The sequence below is a fragment of the Brienomyrus brachyistius genome, chromosome 19 (genome assembly GCF_023856365.1).
Source record: "Brienomyrus brachyistius isolate T26 chromosome 19, BBRACH_0.4, whole genome shotgun sequence".
Classification (NCBI taxonomy): domain Eukaryota; kingdom Metazoa; phylum Chordata; class Actinopteri; order Osteoglossiformes; family Mormyridae; genus Brienomyrus; species Brienomyrus brachyistius.
In genome coordinates, this window is record NC_064551.1 from 19,384,357 (window position 1) to 19,406,689 (window position 22,333).

The 22,333-nt window shown below is 48.9% G+C and overlaps 1 long non-coding RNA gene across 1 annotated transcript; it reads right to left on the bottom strand.

Annotated features, from left to right (window-relative positions):
- Window positions 1-3,890: 3,890 nt before the first annotated feature.
- Window positions 3,891-7,653, bottom strand: LOC125715153 (uncharacterized). Its single transcript, XR_007383942.1, has 3 exons — window positions 7,029-7,653; window positions 6,884-6,941; window positions 3,891-6,593 (listed from the first exon to the last, which is right to left on the bottom strand). It is a non-coding gene; the product is annotated as an uncharacterized LOC125715153 (long non-coding RNA).
- Window positions 7,654-22,333: the final 14,680 nt, after the last annotated feature.

The following is a 22,333-nucleotide window of genomic DNA, read 5'->3' on the forward strand; positions in this document are numbered from 1 at the left end:
ATTTTGAAAGACGAGTCATGTGCAGACTCAGTGGGAGCAGGCTAACGAGGGCCCAGTGCGGGTAAATGCAAAGTGAGCCTTCACAGATTCCAGCGCAGGGCAGGGCTCTGCTGCCTGTGCTGATCTGAGGTCAGATACTACAGACTCAGTGGGAGCAGGCTAACGAGGGCCCAGTGCAGGTAAATGCAAAGTGAGCCTTCACAGATTCCAGCGCAGGGCAGGGCTCTGCTGCCTGCGCTGATCTGAGGTCAGATACCGCATTATGTGCGCAGATGCACTGTCGAGATGAGGTTCGGGAGATGAATCTGGGAGGACGTGAGTAGGAAGGGACAGAGAGGTAAAGCGCAAATAGGAATAGGGCAAAAAAGGAAACCAAATGCAGGAATATCAATGTTTCATGCCTCAGGGTCACTGCCGGCCCCCGGTTCAGTTTTAACGCGGGAGAGGAGCTCCAGTCGAAACCTCTAACAAGGTCCTTCAACCAAAAAAAACCTTAAGAAATGCTGTCTGTGGCACCGCAGTCATTGTGCATGCAAGTCTCTGTTATTACACAGAAATACACAATGATGGGCCAACAGCCAGTCTCCCTTAGTGCCCATCTGTGTGCTTCTGTGAAAGCCGAGGGAGCTGCTGTACAGTTAGTGTCCCCAGATCACCCCCCCCCCCCCCCCCACGGTCTTCCCCATCGCCCCAGTTGACTCCAGCCTGAGTGAGGCTGGTGGAGCCGGTGCCGCCCACAGATCACCAGTCTGCGGCTGTAGAATAACACTCCCACTCCTGCGGAAGACGCATAATGGCAGTCAGCTGTCGTCTGCTTTCCGGGGGAAATCGGCTGCGGTCCGGAGGCCAGGCGTGGAGCCCTTCTTTTCCATGAGTCCTATTTCAGGACCCTGGGTGCATTTTGAGGTCGACTCCCCGAATCTGCACCTTGAAAACAATGGTCCACCCTTGCCTGGGTCTTGAAACTGGGTATTTTCATTTATCATCATTTATCATTTTGCTGAGCAGGGCCGGAGTAACCGAAGGCGGTAAAGGAATACTAACATAAACATGAGCGTCACACAAAAGAGGAAACCTCTAACCTCCTGGACTCCGCCGCTTCCCTGAAGTCTTGTGGTCTCACTCAGATACCCAAGAAGAGGATACATCAGCCTGGAAGAGGGCATGGGGTCTGCTGATTGGGCTGCTGGTCAACTACTACAAATATGCTGTCAGCCGGCAGCCCAGAATGGAACAGAGCTCTCCTTCCTGCTACTGTAGCCTGCTATTATGGTATATATTTAGGAACGGGCAAAGCACAGCACGGCACTCATTACGCAATTAGACGGCTGCATGTGGAAGCTGCCAGCGGGACACTAAACACGGCCAAATTCTGCAGCAGAACTAAGCCTTTCAATCAAAAGGCTACAGTCTCCGACAGGAGAAACACAACCTTTGTTTTAATCTCCCTTCAGTCTCCATGCTTGGTGATTAGATTAAGAATGCAGGACACCGGGGAAGCATTCGATGAGGTACATGATCTGAGGCATTAAAAAGTTATTGAATTCATTAACAGTGATTTGTCTGACCAACAAGTCAAACGATGATTATTAATTCATCGATGTAGGTAGTGCGTCAGTTTATTTCTCGTTTTTCCTTTATCACCTCAGGGCGGATGCTCTTTTGTCAGACCCGGCAAGTCAGTTTGCATTCTTTGTCAAGTTTGGCACGACAGAAAGGGTGATCAATGGGATTGGCTCACTTCCGTTTTTAGCGTCACCATGACGACGGAAAGTGCTGAGACTAAGCCGAACGTGCAAAGCACGTTATCGACTCCTCTCTGGTTAGGAAGGGCGGGGCGTAAATGTAGGTGGCTAGAGGAAGAAATGAATGTAAAAGCATCAGGACCCTTCGACAGATATCTGCCCACGCCGGTCATTTAAATATCTAATTATTAACCTTGGAGTAAACCTGTGCATTTCAACAACATAATTAGACTGTTCCCATTCAGCTGAACTAAAGCTCCTTTGAGAGGCACTCGAGAGTGTGAAGGGTTTAGCCACATAACGTGGCCAGAAAGGCCAGTATTTTTTCTCTCGATCGTTTTTTTTTTTTTGTTACTTTCACTATTCTTCTACCAAGTAACTAATGTGACCAAAGCAATGCCAGACTAAGGCTATGTGACTGAACTTAACCACCGTATTTCACACCGGTGGAAGATTTATGCTGTTTACTTAATGCTATCCCACATTTACCCATAACACTATGCATGAGCTCTTTCAGAAGCCTAGGAAATATTAACCTTAATTACTCTCGCTTGTGTTCTTTGGTCCCTTTACTTCACCTCTCTTTTTATTGCATTTGCTGTTCTCCGCAAGTGGATGTGCGACCATAATAAACAATCAACCAACAAAGTCACAACGTCACATATGCGCCCTTTTGTCTAAGCGGCCAATGAAAAGGGAGGAAGCGGACTGCTGAATCGGGATTGGTCCAGGAGACTGCTCATGCGACACACTGCATCGTTCCACATAAAAGTGCCATTTTGAGCTCTTCTACCTTGGCACACAGTCCAGTTCTGTTGAGCAGCTGATTTCTCTCCACAGGTACAGGGAGGTTCAGGTTACAGGAAGGCTACCTTGTTAGCACTCCTGTGGCTTCAGTCAGATGACCAGGCCCCCATGGTGAACAATGTGAGAATGAATAAACAATGACTTCCAGACAGCAGAAAGCCTACACCAGCAAAGCTGCCCAGGACCACCTCCTCCGAGCTCCACCCTGAGCCACAAGGCTGCTTATTTACGGACGTGTTCCTACACCACGTACCCAGTCTTTCAAGGGCCCACAAAGTTAGAAAACAACCCCGGAAAGGATATTCAGTCATTTGTTCAGAAGTGATGAGAGTGCCTTATATCTCAGATCATTCTATACAGACTATGAAGACAGATGTCATACAAAAATCACAAAATTATTTTTACCGCATCATAAATCCAGAATAATACATAATTTTACCGTCCAACAAGCAGCCTCAGAATAGGAAGACCTGCCTGAACTTCAAATGGACAATTTGATAAGTCCCTAAGTCACACCCTGTGAATCCCTAAAGGGAGAGATGGGAAGGTTCTGATAGTGGAGTTAGAACAAGAGGACTCACGCGCCTTCCAAGATAGGAGTCAAAGCGTCTGAAGGGCCCCCTGGGATGAGAGATCCCTGATCTTCAGTTATGGCAGTTCCCGAAAGCTGTTGGCCAGTACAGGAGTACTGTTCAGCGTGTGGTTCGGTGGTTTACGATGCTGTGTTTGTGATTGGAAGCTCATGGGTTCAAATCATAGGGTTGCCAGAGTGATGTCACTATGGTCACTTAAACCGAGGCCCTAACCCTCAACTGTTCCGGGGACAGTCAGTCCCTGCTTTCTCAACTGTACACTGCGATGGACAAAAGCATCTGTTGAATAAGTAAAAAGTAAATCAAGACAATATGTTCACTGGGGCAGTGAGTATCTCTGCAGGTCAGAGATCAGTATTCACACCCAGAAGGGTGCGAGTTCAAACCCCATAGCCAGCCAAGTGATCATATCACTGATGGGCCCTTCAGCATGGCCATTAACCCCAAATGATCCGGGAACCCTGCTCTCTGATCCTCACTTTTACTAAATAAATGCAATAAACTAAACAGCCATACTTCAATCACTAACAAAAGCTCCAAAATCATCTCTTCTAGGTCTGCTCTGCCATGCATATATATCTACACAGAAACCAAACCAAATAAGGTTATGTATTAATAATTAAATTACGAATGTACTTTAACTGGCTTAGATGAAGAAAACACCTTATAGGTGACTTTTTATTCATTTAATTGAATTCATTCATTTATTTATTTAATTTAGTTTAATTCCTTTAATTCATCAGACTTTAGCTAAGTGCACTTCTCATGTAATCAAATGGAGCCCAGAGTAAGACCACTCAACCACTGGCACCTGTTAGCTTACATATGTCTGACAATTCGCAAACTATCCTGTAGTAAAAACACAAGATCATGGACAAATTCTTGAAATGGGAAATTGCAGAAAACATACTTGATCCTGAACCTGAAGCTTCACAGTTTAGATAAGATCCAATTATCTGTATGTGTTAATCAATGGTGTGGCCTGGAAAATCGATGTGGTAGAAAAAAGGCTGGGAAACACTCTGGATCGCAGGGACACCACAACTCGAATTATTCCAACTTTTCTCTTGATTATTTTTTTGTCACCCACACAGTCTGTCCCAGAACATATTCACGAGCGCACTGTTCCCCATGGCTGGACTGTAGGCTCTGCAGCTGTCAACAACAAAGGAATTCTCAATTTGTCAAGCTATTACCCTTAAACGCCAAACCACCGCCAGGCTGACGAAGGCTTCCACCCGTTCGCCTTCACCCCCCAGGCAGCATCCCACTTGTATCCCAGAACAATGTGTCGATTCACACAGGACAATTCGCACAACATAGTAAGGGGAAGGTGCAAGAGACAATCAGCCAACACCAATAAACGTGTGTGGCCTGCTACTCTTTGCACTTGGAAACTAATTGCTTCCTGGCCCTTTGAGTCTTTGTTTAAACTGCAATTTTTATTTTAGAAAGGCTACAGAGGAAGTTTTTTGGACTACCAGAGCAGCCAACTCCACTATCGTCTTGCAGAAGACAATCGTGTTCATGGTCTTACTCCTCAAACATCAAGCTTAAGCGGAAGTGACACCCATCTTTCCCAAATATCACAGAAATGTCAGGCCTGTTAAAAAGCGTAGCACCTCCTAAAGGCGGAACCAGGCCTGTAGGAGAGATCCGAAACAGTACAGTTCTGCTAGCCTGCATGAAAACAGAAGCCAGGATCCTGAGATACGGGGAAGCTGAGCTGAGCTGTGTTGAGTAGGACCAGGGATTACACCCAGATTCCATTCTTCTCCAGGTTTGCCCAACACCGCTTCATTGTGTTTGGGCCTTACCTTTGCGGTGCATTGGTCTGTAGACCCAATCATCATCATCCACCTCCGGCTCGTCCTTCCGCTCGGCAGCTAGTTCGGTCTGGCTGCGGAAGAGGCGCCATGAAGCGCGGGACAGCACCGAGATGTTCAGCCAGCTCAGGGCCCGAGTCAGGGAGGTCGGTCGCTCCTTCAGGAAGGATTCGGAGCTCCTTTCCCTCCTCATTCTGCTTCGGAGAACTACCTTCGCGTAAATAAATCCAAAGTCCAGCCCAGAATTCAGTTCAGGAATCGAACTCCAACTCTACATGCTCCACTGAGCAAAACACGGTTTTTGTCTAGTACACTTCAGTCCGGGAGGAGCTCTGACGCCAGAGTTCGTCTGTAAATCGGTCGTGGATGCCAGATTCAACTGACCCACGGGTGACAGCGAGGACAGGCACTCCCAGAAACAGCACGACATACAGCACAGACTCCACGTAAAGTCGCACCACCCCAGTCCGCGCCGCTGTGACTGCCTGCTGTGAGATCCAGAGGGATGAAGTTTCAGTGGAGCCCGGGTGACCATTCAGCCTGCACCGTGCGTCAACCTGGAATCCGGAGCTGGACTTGGAGTGTCATGACGGAGCTCCACGGCGTGCCTCCACGCCCAGCTGCCTCTCCCTCCTCCGGCGGTGACTTCCCCGTAATCGGCGTGTGTTTGCCTTCTATGTTTACCCAGAAGCGAGGTAATAGCGGTGAGCACATGCAAATACCTGGAGCCCGAGGAACCTCTTATCTCTTCCTTAGGCTGACAGGTAGGTCGCGTGTCGCGGTAAACGGTGACTCATCCCGCCACTGCCCCGGTGGGGCTCTGTTCCACACCGAGGGAAATCCCACAAAAGACCTCGAGCTGCTGGCATCATGGATCCTCCCGGGAGCAGACTGTGAAAGGGCTTAGATTACAAACAGGCAAGCTCTGCACTGAAATTTGACCCCATCCTGCCAGCTTCCTCCTCCTCTGCCTAGACCTACCGGCTCCTCCCCCTGGCCACAAGCATGGCAACCGCAGGTAGAATCTCCTCCCCTTGCCCCTCCCCTTCCTTCACTCAGGTGAGAGCCAGCTGCGCTCTGTGACTTGCAGGGATGCTTATTCCTCAAAGAACACTGCCCTTCCACTCCTCTCCTGGACAACTCCACCCACCCCGGAAGTGTCATCGACATGCAAACTAGGCCCAATTCACCGGGAGGACAAGCAAACAAATCACTTGCAAGCAGAAGGCCAATAGGGGAGAGAGAGAACAGTGACTCAGAGCTGGCACTCGTGTGATCACATGATCCCTTACTTGTCACCCCCGAGGGATCGTATTGCTGCTCATGACAGACGAGGGAGCTTCTCCTCACCTGCAGCTCAGAATTATCTCCCGAAGGTGCAAAATCCAACAAGCACAGCCATGCCAGAGAGGCGGAGCACAGTCTGCATTCATTGGTTTGTTTGAAATTGAAACCAATGGAGGCCAGGGACATCCTTCGGTTACATATATTAACATATTAACAGACCCCAGGACAGGGGTGGGTGCAGCTGAAATAACCTCTCTAGCCAAGAGCAGTGTAGGACCTGGTCGGCAGTGTAGAGCAGTATAGGACCTGGTCGGCAGTGTAGAGCAGTGTAGGACCTGGTCGGCAGTGTAGGGCAGTGTAGGACCTGGTCGGCAGTGTAGGGCAGTGTAGGACCTGGTCGGCAGTGTAGGGCAGTGCAGGACCTGGTCGGCAGTGTAGGGCATTGTAGGACCTGGTCGGCAGTGTAGGGCAGTGTAGGACCTGGTCGGCAGTGTAGGTCAGTGTAGGACCTGGTCGGCAGTGTAGGTCAGTGTAGGACCTGGTCGGCAGTGTAGGTCAGTGCAGGACCTGGTCGGCAGTGTAGGGCATTGTAGGACCTGGTCGGCAGTGTAGGGCATTGTAGGACCTGGTCGGCAGTGTAGGGCAGTGCAGGACCTGGTCGGCAGTGTAGGGCAGTGCAGGACCTGGTCGGCAGTGTAGGGCATTGTAGGACCTGGTCGGCAGTGTAGGGCAGTGTAGGACCTGGTCGGCAGTGTAGGTCAGTGTAGGACCTGGTCGGCAGTGTAGGGCAGTGTAGGACCTGGTCGGCAGTGTAGGGCAGTGTAGGACCTGGTCGGCAGTGTAGCGCAGTGTAGGACCTGGTCGGCAGTGTAGAGCAGTGTAGGACCTGGTCAGCTTGAGGTCTGAGTTTCCAGATCACCAACGTCGGGAGCTGCCTGTCTGCCTGCCCATGTCAGAGAGGCTCCTGGCTTTTAAAAGTCTAATTAATAGTTTTTACAGAAGTACTCAGGAGCATTAAAGCATGACACGGAAATCAGCTCTGAAATCTGCTGCTCCGGCTGTTTATATTTTCCTGGGGATTTCCGTGCACGTCTGAAGAATTAGCTGTGGGATTTATATCGCCGTGTGAACAGATCCACACAGACAATCAGGAACCCTGCTGTCTTCTTGGACACAGAAACCATCTTCAGGGGAACCCAATGTACCAGAACCTGACCAGTCATCCATTAATAATTTTTCGGTCCTATGGTAATAAATGGCCTTCCCACATTAAAAGTAAACTCAATTACATGAACACACACTGTAATTACTTTAAACCGCCTGTTTAAGTACAGAACGGGCAGGTTTAATAAAATTCAGATCCTGTTAGCTAAGCCAGTTGGTTCTCTGATGTGTTTACACAGGTGTCATGTAACTTTTACACTTGATTTAAAAAAAAAATAAAAATCACAAGACTCCGCCCCCCCCCCCTACAAAATTCCGAGTGGGGTGACCCTCAAAGTCCAGCCGACCTGTCACTCAAATATAAATAAAGACTCGAATCCCATGCAAAGATGAGCAGGAGTCTAAGGGGAGGGCGTTAGATTGGGCGTGCTCAGAGAGGGGGCTTCACTCGGCCTCATGTAAGGTATGCAGACGGCCTACCTCAAGCCGGCCTGCCCTCCACACGGTCGCCAGGACACTCATAGGAAGCTGACAACTGCTACGACTTCCGGACGCTGGCCATGTATGTGAAAGGAGGGGGCTTTCTGCAGCTTCAGAACCTCACACCTCCCCCCACCCCACCCCCCCAGGAGCTAGGGTGGAGTTACACACAGGGGCAAACCCATCCCACACAGTCAATACACCCCGATTCACACAGTGCAAATTAATGCAATGCAGTGCAGAGGGGTCATTCTAAGGCCTTGTAGCCTGAACACATAAATCCTCAGAATAAGCAGCGAAATAAAGTGTGTCCATTCAATTGCTGGCTAAAATCGAACCACTGTTAATTAAGTTTTTCTTCTATTTAAATAATTGATGACAAATGTCCACACTGTTTAGGTGTTTGAGTGATCGCCCTAAACGCGGCCTCCGTCCCCATCCCCCTGTGACGAAAATGACATCACAACTGCTGCACGTGCTGCAGCCCGTCTGCAGTAAGTATGACGCAGCCTTAAGGTGTCGGCATGGTGCAGGTCTGGTTGCTGGGAGCCAGTTTTGAGAGGCATAGTGACGTCACAATGCAAACAAAATCCAGAGAGAAATCGCACCTCTAATCCGCTTCTGTGTGCCTGATGCATTTTACACAAGAAGATGACAAACTGATGGCTGCTGAACAGCAACCAGCAGGTAAACAAACAGCAAATTGAAATGAATCATTGACTACAAATTAAACACTGGGAATGCAGAAATGCTCCATCCACCTTCCAGCTGCTCGGTGGGTCGTCTGGTGTCTATCCCAGCAGCAGCCCCCACAGGCAGGATGCCCGTCCATCACTGGGCACGCACTCAGAAAGACTCCAGTACACCCAGCTATTGGCGCTCTTCCACTGCCACCAGAAACGGAACCGTACCGTGAACCGGCGGTTTTCCACTGCAAAGTATGCGAGCCGCACCCAACCCGTACCCGTGCAGACACGGTTATCTGTCACTGTCGCTCTCCAACCCGACCCATCTGCAGTGAAAAACCGAACTAGATCTGTGCTGTAACTAGTTTCTCTTCACGGTACGGCTCGGGCAAGGGTCGGCTCCTGTATGCCAGTGGAAAGGCGCCACATGTCGTTGGAGGGCGGGATTTAAGCTCTCAGTGCATAAGGATTTTGTTTAGAGATTAGAGCCTAAAGCCGGACTCACTGTGGCGTTTTTGCACGGAGAAGCAGCTACTCCACTGCACTTCTATTTCAGGCACACAACAGACTACCAATCCCTTAAAATAGCTCTTAAATTCTGTTATTTGAAGCAAATTTCAAGTAAAACCGCATAAGCAACTTGACGAGTGGAACTAAGTGAACAAGAAAAGGTTTTACTTGAAATTTGCTTTAAATACATATATAGGTATGTATATTTTTTTCAATAATAACTGTCACATGTCCTACCCATTTGCACTGGCTGGGCACCCTCACAGCTAAGTGCTCAGTTTATAGTTTCTAAGGTAGATTTACGAGAACTGGGAACCACGGGGCCCCAACTCAGAGTAAACGCCCCCCCTCCCTCCCCCACTGCATGAGTGTGAGCAAACCGGTAGTTAGATGCCATTCATTTAGGATTTAAAACCGGAGTTATAAACAGTGGTCCAGAGGGCACAGTTAACTGTTTATGAGTGATGGTGAGTGTGTGGGGAAGCAGTGCTATTTTTGGCCAAGCGGTCAAGGAGTGACGTTAGGAGTGAGTTGTAGCGGGGTGCCAGTGGGGGGGGGGGGGGGGGGGGACTTTGATGGTATGGCTCACGGGTGGGGTGGGGATTCAGGCCTATTGAGCCGACAGCAACCCCCCCTTCCTGCCCCACCTACATCAAGACCCCCCCGCCCCCCACCATCCTTTCATTACGGAAGAGAAAAAAACCCTATATAATTATGGTGTGCATGTTTTATTGCTGGGGTCCCTATAAAACAGGAATCTGAGTCTGAAACAGGAGAGGCTCAACACAGAGGGGTTGTTATTTATGGGAGGGTGGGTGGATGAGAAAGCCGGACAAAAACCTAAATATCGAAGCCGGGAGTCTACTCTCTGATCTCTGCCAGACCCCCGTGTTTTCAGTCTCGGACGAATTGCTTGCTCTAGAATTGTGATGATTTTGGCATTTTAGGGGGAAGTGAAACATCAGCTAACGCACAACCAGGCCTGGAAGCTTAATGCCGCAGGTCCATTGTGGCAGTATGACCTGTACGATGGCCGCCGTGAACAGAATCCACGTTACAAACGGCCCATTTTCGAGCACTCGGATTTAGCTAGTAGTCTAATGGCATTCGGTTCCGGAATTTTCCGGGTAGCCCAATTGACGACACAATAAGCAGGGCAGTTTCCCAGCCTGCAGTGTCATTCATGCCTGAATTTATTCATTTGTCACGTGTTTCCCCCTATGCCTCGCTAATGCGTTTCCATGGCGATGGAAAAAACGAACGACAAAAAAGTTTTTAAAGCTATGCATGAAGAGGGCAACCGTTTGAAGAAAAAGCAAGCAGACGGCAGATAGCTGGGGACCTGAGGATGAGGCAAACACTGAGAAGTGCTGGATTCAGCTGAAGCCCCAGGCTGGGAACATTAACTGCCGAAACCATGAAAAAAGAAGATCCCGATTCCTTAATATGAATCTGTTTGGTTTTACACACATAGTAATTAAAGCTGTTATGAGTCATCATTCGCCTGGGATAGCCCTTCATTTTCATCGTGGGGCATTTTTCTGTTTAATTTCCTTCATTGCAGTGGTTAGCACTGTTGCCTCACACCTCTGGGACCTGGGTTCGAGTCTCCGCCTGAGTCACATGTGTGTGGAGTTTGCATGTTCTCCCCATGTCGTCGTGGGGTTTCCTCCGGGTACTCCGGTTTCCCCCCACAGTCCAAAAACATGCTGAGGCTAATTGGAGTTGCTAAATTGCCCGTAGGTATGCATGTGTGAGTGAATGGTGTGTGAGTGTGCCCTGCGATGGGCTGGCCCCCATCCTGGGTTGTTCCCTGCCTCGTGCCCATTGATTCCGGGATAGGCTCCGGACCCCCCGCGACCCAGTAGGATAAGCGGTTTGGAAAATGGATGGATACCCTCATATTTGAGGAGTAATAAGATGGTCAGATACGGGACAGTCCTCATCCTACCTGCTCCAAAGGAACTGAACTGGAGGTCAGGTTCAAACATCACACACACCTCCAAGCACAAAGGCAAACTCCACACTTGGCCAGAGACAGAACAAACACAATACACAGCAAAAGGTGACAAACGCACCCAAGCCAACAAATTTCACTGGTATCCAGCTCAGTCCGTTCTGGGACAAGTTCTAAGCTCCCCATAAACCTGAGAGTATCAGACCACAGTAGGGAGATGAACAACCGCCTTGGGGCTGCGAGTCTATATGTGGGACCGGGGCTCACGCCTGCTATAGAATGATCCAGAAGAGCAAGGTTCACATTCCAGGGACATCATGGGGCATTTTAATGAGAGGCAGAACCAGATGAGGGGAGTATCGGTTTTCGGAGGTGGTTATGGGTAACGCAGTGTGATGCACTGGTGCATGAACTCTGCACGCATTACCAGCCTCACGATACGATCCCTGCGTTCCGTTCAATCCAGACTATGCACTTGCGCTTCCTTGCGGCTTTTATGGCCCTGACCTCCAGGACGGCCATGGTCACCACCACATGTGCCCCCAGCAGTACGGCCCCCGCTCAGGACCGGTCTTGGCTCTGCCGGGCCACGGGGCACGCAGGCCTGAGCATACAAGGCTGACCCTTAATCTGGCTTCACCAGCACAACCGATCGCTTAAGCTTGTTCAGCAAACCTCATGTGGTTTAATTCATCTGAATTATATCCATTCATTGCTGAAAGAGGCAAACATGCTGCCAGTTCAAAGGGATAATTCTCAGCTTACGGTTAGGGTTAGGGTCAGGGTTTGGGTTCAGCTGACCTGGGGTCTGCAGTATCTCTCGCTCACCTTCCTGCAGATACCAAACACACCATCAACAGAAGACCCTCCCACAAGAGGCCTCTGGCTGGGGGCAGAGTGGATTTTCTTGGGATCGAATTGAGGAGACCGGAGCTTCTCGTCTGACTGCCCTGCAATGCAGCCGTTTCCCGTAAAGGAAAGCTTCATTTCGGACTTGATCCTGGGCCACCTGCTGTGTCAGTAGCTAATGGTCTTTTGCACAGTGGGACAAGATGCATGGCACTGTAAAATGTCCTCACAAAGACCGGCATGAGACAAGTATGACCGGTATATGGCCAGGAAGGGCCTACTCTCCAGGGTCCCTGTGCCTGTAAAATACTGACCCCGTGACCCCAGAAGACCCCAAGGCTTCTTAAAGCAGATGATGGCAGTCAGAATTCTGGATTCATTTAGTCAATTAGCCCTGCTGGTGCCCCGGACTGGGAAAACACTCCTACGGTCAGTGTATCGTACATTTATGACTCGGCTACAGTTTTCATTGGTCCCATTCTGGAGAATCACTTTTCCCAAGGGAATGAGGGCTGTTTCCCTCCCAGAATCCACCCTGGGGATTAAATCCGGGGGAAGAAGATTCAGTCACTACAAGCCATAAGTTGCAGAACAGCAAGCGGACTGTCCCGCTATTGGCCAGTGACAGGGAGGACAGACAAACATGTGTCTTTTATCTTACACTGATAAAAGGCAGCGGGCTATTAGCTTACTGTCATTTCCACGATGATCACATCAGCTCACCTGATGACCTCATGTTTCCTGTTCAGGAGGTCAGGGTTATGCTAATAAACAGTGCGGTGAGTTCTATGCCCACAACGCCCGGTGGCTCACGACAAATACAGGTTACAAACTTTTCACACTTACTTCTTATGTCTTCTACGATATTCTATTCCAGCTATTTTTTTTCTTAATTTTTATTTCTCCACAAGCCATAAAGGTGGAGGTCTCCATGGAGAGTCTAGGTGCGGGTGGCGCCCCCTGGTGAGCCAGGGCTTAAAGCAAACATTTTCAGGGACAGAAACTGAATTAAATTAATTCTACATGTGGAACATCTTAAAGTTCACAAGAAATTAAACATACAGCCACCAGCAAAACCCGATACCGTTGTTGTGAATTATTTCTCACAGTATTACAGGTTTATGCATCTTTTCATCAATAAATCGTTTGTTGCCTGTCAGGTTCAACCTCCAAATCTCCAGCATTGAAAATTAACACTTCAAGCTTTATGAAGAATGGAACTGATGGATGGACAGACAGATGGGCAGCTGATTTCAAAATTGATCATGCTACATTTTTGTGTTAAATTCTATAAATACAAAATGGTCTGTTAATATTTACTGAAGTTACAAACTAAATCAACCTATAACATGGATCTTAACAGCTAAACGTTTTAACGGTGTTCATAAAATTATGGTCTTTTACCATTAAACATTTAGTATTCTATAATACCTTGTATAAAACAGAAAAGATATAGTACACTGCACAACACAGTAGAGGATTCAACACATACAGAGACAGATTGTTGGACTTTGCAACCACAAGGGGGCACCACTGAGCTAAAAATAAGCAGGCCCCCTTGACTCTACAGACTGAGGGTAAATTTTCCTTAAAAGGATTAATGATTTCCCTTAATTGTAAAATCCACAGCTAGTGTTTGCTAGGTAACAGATGGACTGACCGATGCTCCTGTGTCAGTATATGGTAAACAAAGGTGCATAATCCATCAAATGGCCAAACAAAAGCTCAGTCCCGACTCCCGAGATAGACATCTCTGCGTGTCCATCTCACCCTCTCTCCTCCTCCTTGTCCTTTTCACTCCGAGCCCTGGAACGCACTCAGAGACGCATCACTTGGGCTGCTCCCAAGCGGAATTAGCAAAGCACCTTTCAGTCGGGGATTCGAGGTCTGGTGACCCAGAGTTAGATGACAAAGGGGATGGTCACGACCCGACTTCCTGTTTACACGACAGGGTTTCGGCACTCCGGGGCAGTTTCCAGGCTGAGGAATTTTCTAGTGCAGGGGTTTTCCTTACGGGAATCAGCAGGCCCGTGGATACTCCTCTCTGAGTGACTCCCTAATCTGTTTGACCGGAAACCCCAGTCTTTCCCATGAAAAAAACAGTCTTTTTAACCTCCCAGGAACAATTTATGTCATTAAATATACATGTACATCCATCATTATACATACAATTAAGGGTCACATGACTTTAGCGGGGGCGGCACCGTGATGCAGTGGTTAGCACTGTCACCTCACACTTCTGGGACCAGGGTTCAATGTGTGTGCATGCTCTCCCCCGTGTCGTTGGGGGTAGTCCAGTTTCCCCCCACAAACCAAAAACATGCTGAGGTTAATTGGAGTTACCAAATTACCCGTAAGTGTGTTTGAATGGTGTGGGTTGGCCCCTCATCCTGGGTCGTTCCCTGCCTTGTGCCTGTAACCTCCCGGGGTAGGCTAACCCCCCCCCCCCCCCCCAACCCTGGTTACAGAAAATGGATAGATCGATAACTGTCGCAAATAATAAAATAACACCGGTAATAACAAATATGTTCAGCAAACCTAAAAACATGCATTATAATTTTATAAAGGCTTGGAAAGTTTAGTAGTCAATCCCTAGAAAAATGGGGAAGGCTGGACATAATAAAGAAGCACAGAGGACTGTGACAAGAGGCTTTATTCGCACCGTTTAATTAACCGTAATGAGGGCCTGAGGCTCCCCATCCGATGAGGCCAAGCGTGCCTCGCACTGAGTATTTTAAGCAGGTGTTGACCCCTCACCCATGACCTCTGACCCCTGACAGCTGATGGAGACACTCAAGCCCGGGCCTTCGGGAGCGAACCTTTGTCTGCCGTCCCGCCGGAGGCGGAGCTGACGCCGATTGGCGTCAAGGGAGACAAAGAAGCGGAAAACAGAAACCAGACGTTGGGCTTAGCGGCTTCGTGGCGAGTCACGACCCCACACTCCCCTGTTGACTCACGGGAGTCGCCTCGCGGACACTCCCCAGCAGACAGACGCTCCTGTGCCTGCTCAGCCGGTCTGCTTCCTCCCGGAGCTAAGGACGGCCCTGCCATCTCTTTCCAGAGAAAACATCATACCCCTCGAAGAAAAGCCCCCACAGGGATTAAAAAATAGGCCTCCCTGCCCCTAGTGCTTGAACCACATGGCCTGATTCCAGCCACCTGGGCTCCATTAGGGCATGTGGAAGAAGACACACGGCCCCGAGTCGCAGGTCTCAGCCCTGGGGTGACGAACACACCCAGGGGGGCCAATCTTATCCACAAAGGGCCGGTGTGTCTGCAGGTTTTTGGGGTAACCTTTAGGGCAGCTGTTCAAACCCGGGTGTGAGGACTCACATACACACTGGCCCTTCCTGGGTAATACTGCCGACCTCTGAGCATGCCGCTTGTTAGATAGGAGCAGTGTACCCACTACCCTACAATGATGATGCCCGTTAGTGTCTCCATGGTGACAGGTAGGCTGTCACAGACAGAGGCGGGTCACATGCACACCTTATCAGTGGGCTCAGAGGTGGCTGCCCCTGCAAACTGGAGAGGAGCTTACCGTGGCAGGTAATTGGAATGGGAGGAGCTTATCTTATTGTGGCAGGTAATTGGAAGAGGAGGAGCTTAGTATGGCATGTAATTGACAGGGGAGGAGCTTAATGCAGGAGGGGCTTAGCTCCAAAAAGCCATCCCAAATACACAGCACGAGGGGGAATCTGGCACACCCGAACAGCAAAGTGGGCACTTCCAAGGGCACAGAACTGGGTATGAACAACAGGGCCATGTCCCTACCAGTATTGTGGGAGTACCATATGTTCTGGGATGATCTGCTCCCTACCAATGCTGAAAGCAAATCTATGCCTCTGGCCACTTCCCACTTCGAAACGTCACTCGCCACGCCGTCAGAAGCCAGATCCTTTGATCCTCCCACACTGGCCAGTTTCGGTATGTTGTCCTCCCAGGCTTACCAGCCCTCTTCGCCCAAGCCGCCTCCCACCTGCTCGCCCCATCTGTGCTCTCCACGCTCTGTAAGCAGCATCTGCCTTGTTCATCTTACTCGTCTGTCCTGTTCCTGCTGTATTACATCACGCACATTGTTTGTATTGTATTAGATACCATACGGTACTGAAATATTACGCCATACTCTGCTATTATTATAGTACTATACTATGTAAGTAATAGATCATATGTACTGCATATGATGCATTGCATTGTATATTACTATATGACACAATATTTAATATTTTTCACTATTAATTTACATTGACTGAATACTTTATTAGGAATACTACACTGATACTGGGTAGGACCTCCCTTTACCCTCAGAACCTCGGTTTTTCGTGGCATAGATGTTAGAAACATTCCTTTAAGATCGTGATCCATGCAGGCATGATTGCTTCATGCAGTTCTTGCAGATTTGTCAAGCTGGACATCCATGCTGGAATTTCCCGTTCTACTACATCCCAAAGGTGTTCTATTGGACTCAGATCCAGTTACAGGGAAGGCTACTAAAGAACGGTGAACTCTATCATGTCCACAAAAGTGTTTGAGACTTTTTGCATTATGATATAGTGCATTATCAAGCTGGAAGAAGCCAATAGAAAATGGGTTAGATGTGGCTGTGAACGGATGGACATTGTCAGTAAGAATACTTAAATAGGCTGAGGCATTTACGCCATCATTGACTGGTATAAACGGGTCGAAAGCGTGCAGAGAAAAATACTCCACCTCAATACACCCCCACCGCCAGCCAGGACTGCTGACACAAGGCAGGTCGGGTCGATGGACTTATGCTGTGACGCCGAATTCTGATCAAACCATCTATGTGTCTCGACAGAATTCGAGATTCACCAGACCTAGGCTTTGTCTTTCCGGTCAGCTGTCCAGTTGTGGATTCTGGGACACTTACCACTGTCAGGGACAGTTACTATTACAGTGTAATAGTCCGATGCTTTCGATACACCCAGACTCATTAAGGGGGTAAACATTAAGGGGTACAGAGAAGACACATTAACCACCTGAAGTCTGTTTATAGATGCGGTGTGGTTTGGGGTAGTCGGGGGGGGGGGTCTGCAGGAAGTGCTCTGCTGACGGTGCAGCCTGCGGCACAGATGGGGCCCCCGCCCCCCCAAACACCACCGCGTCTTCTGCAGACCAGGGGCCAGGATTTCTTGCTTAGCTGGATAACTCATCGGATTTAAGGTAGTCTGGACTAAATATAAACAAAGTTAAAGTCCATTTAAACTGGGGAATATTTATATTTTTCTAGCTAAGTAAGATATTCAGCTTTGTGAAGCAGGCCGCAAGCCTGGGAAGTCTGAGGAAACTCCAGAGCTATCAGCGGTGAGCTCCACGAAGAAGTATTCCCAGCAAGAGACCACTCACGTTTGGGGGCTTTAGGGAAGGAGGGGTGCGACGTTATATAGAGGGAGGTGACTGTCAGCGATGGCGGAGCACGGACGGGAACACAGCAGGCTCAGAGGAAACGGTGAGCCGCTCTCTTTCTCAGGAAACACCGCATGCAGCAGGATGCCATAACTGTGAGTCCCTGTTTGAGATCACTGTGCCCCCCCCACTGTCCATACAGCCATATCTCTGCTCATTTCAGCAGCTCAAACAAGGCTCAATCATTAGGAACACAGCTGCATTTAAAAGACATGAGGCTGGTGTGAAACAGACAAGCACACCTCCAAAGGCCTGTGTTTTTACAGCTGCTGGGCCTGGTCAGCAAGAGGGGTTAGGGTTAGGGTTAGGATTAGGGTTAGGGTTAGGATTAGGGTTAGGGTTAGGGTTAGGGTTAGGGTTAGGATTAGGGCTGTCGCTGGCACTGAGCCGGGGGGCGTCCAGATTAATCGGCAGTAAAGCAGTTTTGCCTGTTTCTGCTGCCGTTTGTAGGCAGCAAATGTGACTGGAGGCACCAAAGTAAAGATGGGGGGGGGGGGCATGGCATCCTTCACAGAAAAAAGGGGGACTTGCTATACAGAAAAGGCGGGGGGGGGTCCCCAAATAGAAAAAGGGGATGGGGGCTCCCTGTAAAGAAGAAGAGAATGGCAGCCAAACAGAACGACTAAGAAAAGAAAGGGGGAAGGTGAGCAGACACAGAAAAGCAGGCAGAAGGATAAACATAAAGACAGACAGACAGGGAGGCAAAGAAACAGGCAGACAGGCAAGGGGGCAAAGAGACAGACAGGGAGGCAAAGAGACAGACAGACAGACAGGCAAGGGGGCAAAGAGACAGACAGGGAGGCAAAGAGGCCAACAGAGAGACAGACAAGGAAGCAAAGAGACAGACAGACAAACAGACAGACAGACAGGCAAGGGGGCAAAGAGACAGACAGGGAGGCAAAGAGACAGACAGGGAGGCAAAGAGACAGACAGGGAGGCAAAGAAAACAACAGAGAGACAGACAAGGAAGCAAAAAGACAGACAGACAGGGAGGGAGGGAGAGAAATAGACAGACATATAGCCAGACAGATAGATGGACATAACGGCAGACAGATACAAAGACGGGCAAGAAGGCAAAAACCAGACAGACAAAGACAGTCAGACAGAGCAGACAGACAGGGTGAGCAGAGAGACACAGTCAGGTGGACAGACTGAAACTTGCACGTGAACCAACCCTAACCCACAGCCGATACAGAAGAATGCATAGAACTGTCCATAGGGCCGGTATGGGGTCCCAGTGGAGGATGGAACTCTCCCCCCACAAATGGGCTCTACCTAGGCCACTGCCTGGAGCTGCACGCCAAGAAAAGGTGACTCCTTTGCTTCACACGGAAAAGGGTGAACGAGTTGCTTCGCCATGCTAAATTTCTATTAGCCAGTTGGCCAGCTGGAGGTAAAGGAGTCCCGCATCAAGCATCTCCGTTGCTCTCCGATTCCTGTCTCACTTGGCAGATGTGTCCTCCGTCAAGGGGGACAAGCCAAGACAGAAGAGTTCTGCAGTGCTGTGATCTTTCTCTTCCCACAAAAATTGCTCTCAGAGCAAGAATACAATTACACTGCAAATAAGGGCCTCAAAGGATTTTAGAGAAAAACACAGATATTGCAAAATGGTGTTAAAAATACTGGTTCAGCATTTGCAGAACATATGATGATATCTCCCACAAATCTGTCACGTGGCCCAGAACAATGGGGTTATTACTTGTGAGCCCTGAATGTTGTCCCCCTTCGCCAAATCAATTATTTGTCTTTGTTTTCTCTACCAGCTAAAACAGAGGAGATTAACCCAGAAAAAGGACCAGTTTGGGATTACCATATTAAATGAATGGGTCACCCAAGGGAAGTTACCACACCCCCACTCAACCCGCATAGGGGAAAGCCGTGAGAGAAGCCAAGGAGGAAAACGTAAGGGGGGCAGGGAGGCCACGGGACATCTCTGACACAGCAGCACTTGGCTTCATCACATTTCGTGATGTGAAGAAAAGGTCAAAAATCAGTTACAAGGGCAACAGAGGAAAATGTGACAAGAAAACATAACAGGAAAGGAAGGTAATGGAGAAAAGTATCAAGGGGAATGCAGGAGGACAGAATGGAGGAAAGGGATGTATGGGGACATGTGACATGGAATGTAACATTAATGTAACTGTAATACAACTATGAGACAGAATGTAACAGAGAATGTAATGTAACCGTAACACAGAATGCAACAGGAAATGTAATGTAACCCACACAACAAAAGAGATTCTATAATGTATCTATATGACAGAACATCATACATAACGTAATTTGACAGTAAGATAATAACGATGACCTAACAATATGCAGGACAATAGACCACAACAGGGATATAAGAGGAAGAGTAACGGGGAATTCCACTCCACCGCATCTCTCTGTCATCAGCATACAGCGACTGTCTGACTGAGGAACAAAGAAAAGCCCCCCCCGCTCATCAGGAGTGGCATCGTGAGAAACCACACGGAGAGCGGGCGGAGGACAGCGGTGAAACCCTGACGAGTCATTCGCCAGCTGCATGTGACGTCCTGCCCCATCAGGGCAGCTTGCATGAGCTTAGCAGAGGGGCGGGGCTTAGGAGGTGACATGTGGGTTTTCACAAACCAAAAGAGAACGACGTTACAGACGGGCGGAAAATGGGCGGAAAATCGCGTGGATTTGAAAGGGAATGTAGGAAAAGGCTGAAGACAAAAGAAGGGAAAAAAATAAAGGCTCCACAGAACCAAAGACAACTGGGTGTTCAGATCCTCTCAAGGACAGTTTGCTGTTTCTGGGATACAGCTCAAAAAGTGACTGCCCGCCCTCCTCCCAAGCCACTGTAGTGAGTGCTTGTGGCCAAAAGGGAGCCCCCACTTTTCAGGAGACCCATGCAAATGGGTGGTTTAAGTGGTGGTAAACACAGCCACTGGTCCCACCCCAAGTGCAGAAGAAGGTCTGTCATTTTCGAAGACAAATAAAGTCACCATTCAGAACATTTCTATTATGGGTTGTGAGGGTTGTTTAAAGGTCAGTGTGAACCCAGAAATCAGCCCTAAGCCTCTTCTGGAAGGGAGGTGCGGGTTCGTCCCGAAACTCCGCCAGCCAACAATCGTTATGTGATGTCATTTGGCCACTCCTCCCGTGCCAGCTGTGGCCTGCTCTGTTCCAGGGGGCGTGGCTAAGAGCCCTAAGGTTGGAGTGTCAGAGCTGAAGCATGCTGACAGTCACAGAACTGTCCTACGGACGGGAAGGGATGAGCCATGACAGCGTCATCAAAAGCCCGTGACGTGGAAACACCTGATTTTAATTAAAAAACACATAATACAGCCTTATTACCGATTATTTCAATAAACCGAAGGACCCAATAAGTGGGTGAAGTCAGGTAGACCCATGAATCAGGCTTCCAGCTGTCACAGGTACCTGGGTGTGTAAGTTCAGGCTGTGATCTCACAGGCTTATTGGCTCCTTAGGTGTGACTAGCTTGGGGTAGATTGGCGCACCGATGGTCTCATGTCCTGGACTTTTAATAATCACTCACAATTTTCTCCCAAGACACGTTAGACTAAATTCAGAACTATTCATCATTTGCAAAGGAAGGTCCACTTGAGAGACCCCGCCCACCACATGCACACACACCTACACACACACCTAACCCAAACGCATCTGGACCCATAAACTCTGTTCAGTTCCTCATAGAATTGCCTTTTCTTTTTCTTTATGGGGGAGGGGCTCACAGGTATTCGAATATATGCCAACGCATTGTGAGACATTTGACATTTGTGTGGATTTTTGAGAAAAGTGACAGCCCTAGTTTACACACACACACACACACACACACACATTATCCTGAGTGATTACAGCATACAAATACACCAAGAGAAATGTCACCGGTGATTAAAAAATGATTCGGCGCACTCTCTTAGTGATTCAGGATGGTGACCGATATTTCCGGGTTCACACTTAATGTTACATCACTCAGAACAAAAACCGGGCTTTGATTTCTCCCCTCGGCTAGAAAATAGATAAAACTGAGTGGAGTCTGGCAGAACGACTGGGCTCAGCCCAGATCCATTACTGCCTGGGGAGAGCAGCACCAACCTGACACTTACAAAGGAAAAGCAAAGTTCATTTTCTGCTAGGTGCCATGACCTGGTCCCGTGAACTCCGCCTCTCCGATCTCCATCGCATTTCTTGCCCTGCAGCGATGCCCTCTGTGCCGTGATGCACAGAGTCATGGAAAGCGACTCCGATGTAAATGAAACAGGATATAACACGCCCATAACTTGTAGTAATTGCGATGCATTAAAGGGAACACAGTCCTTGATCCTTGACCCCACCTTCCTCTCTTCCTGCAAGCCTGCAGCCCGTACTTGTGCACAATGGGCTCAGACATTGACTGGAAGTGGAAGTCCTCGTCTCAAAAGTGCTGTATAAAAGATGAATGTTTGCTCAGATCTTCTTTTTCGCACCCGGCAGCAAACATGACTCAATCGGCCGCTGGCCACCATCCCCATCTCCCATGGAGATGTAAAGACCCCAAAAAAAGCAGGGACCCACCATTATAATCCGCATCCAGAGATAACCTGGCCAAGGTATGGGAACGACAGAGGGACGTAAAGGTCGGCTGCCAGTCCAGCCGGCGGCCAAGCCATGCAGAAACACAAAGACCTGCAGAAACACAGAGTCAGCCTCGCTGCGGAGAAGCGGAGAAACTGATAAACACTGACCTGTGCAGAAGCGTAAAGATGAGAGTCAGCGCCAGGCGCGGGAGAGGGAAAGGACCAGAGCAGGCATGTGAAGACAGAGGAAAACGATTAATAGGGCTGATTTTCAGGACGTTATCTTCATCATCATGAGCAAGATAATATGGTACTATGATGCAGCAGGCTGCTCCTATTAAGGCACTAATCCACTGATCACTGATCAGACCTGAAGGTCCCTCCTCCAGACCTAGCTAATCTACGCCTGTGAACCTTCACAGGCTCCTTCTCGTGTTGACAGTTTGGAACCCAAA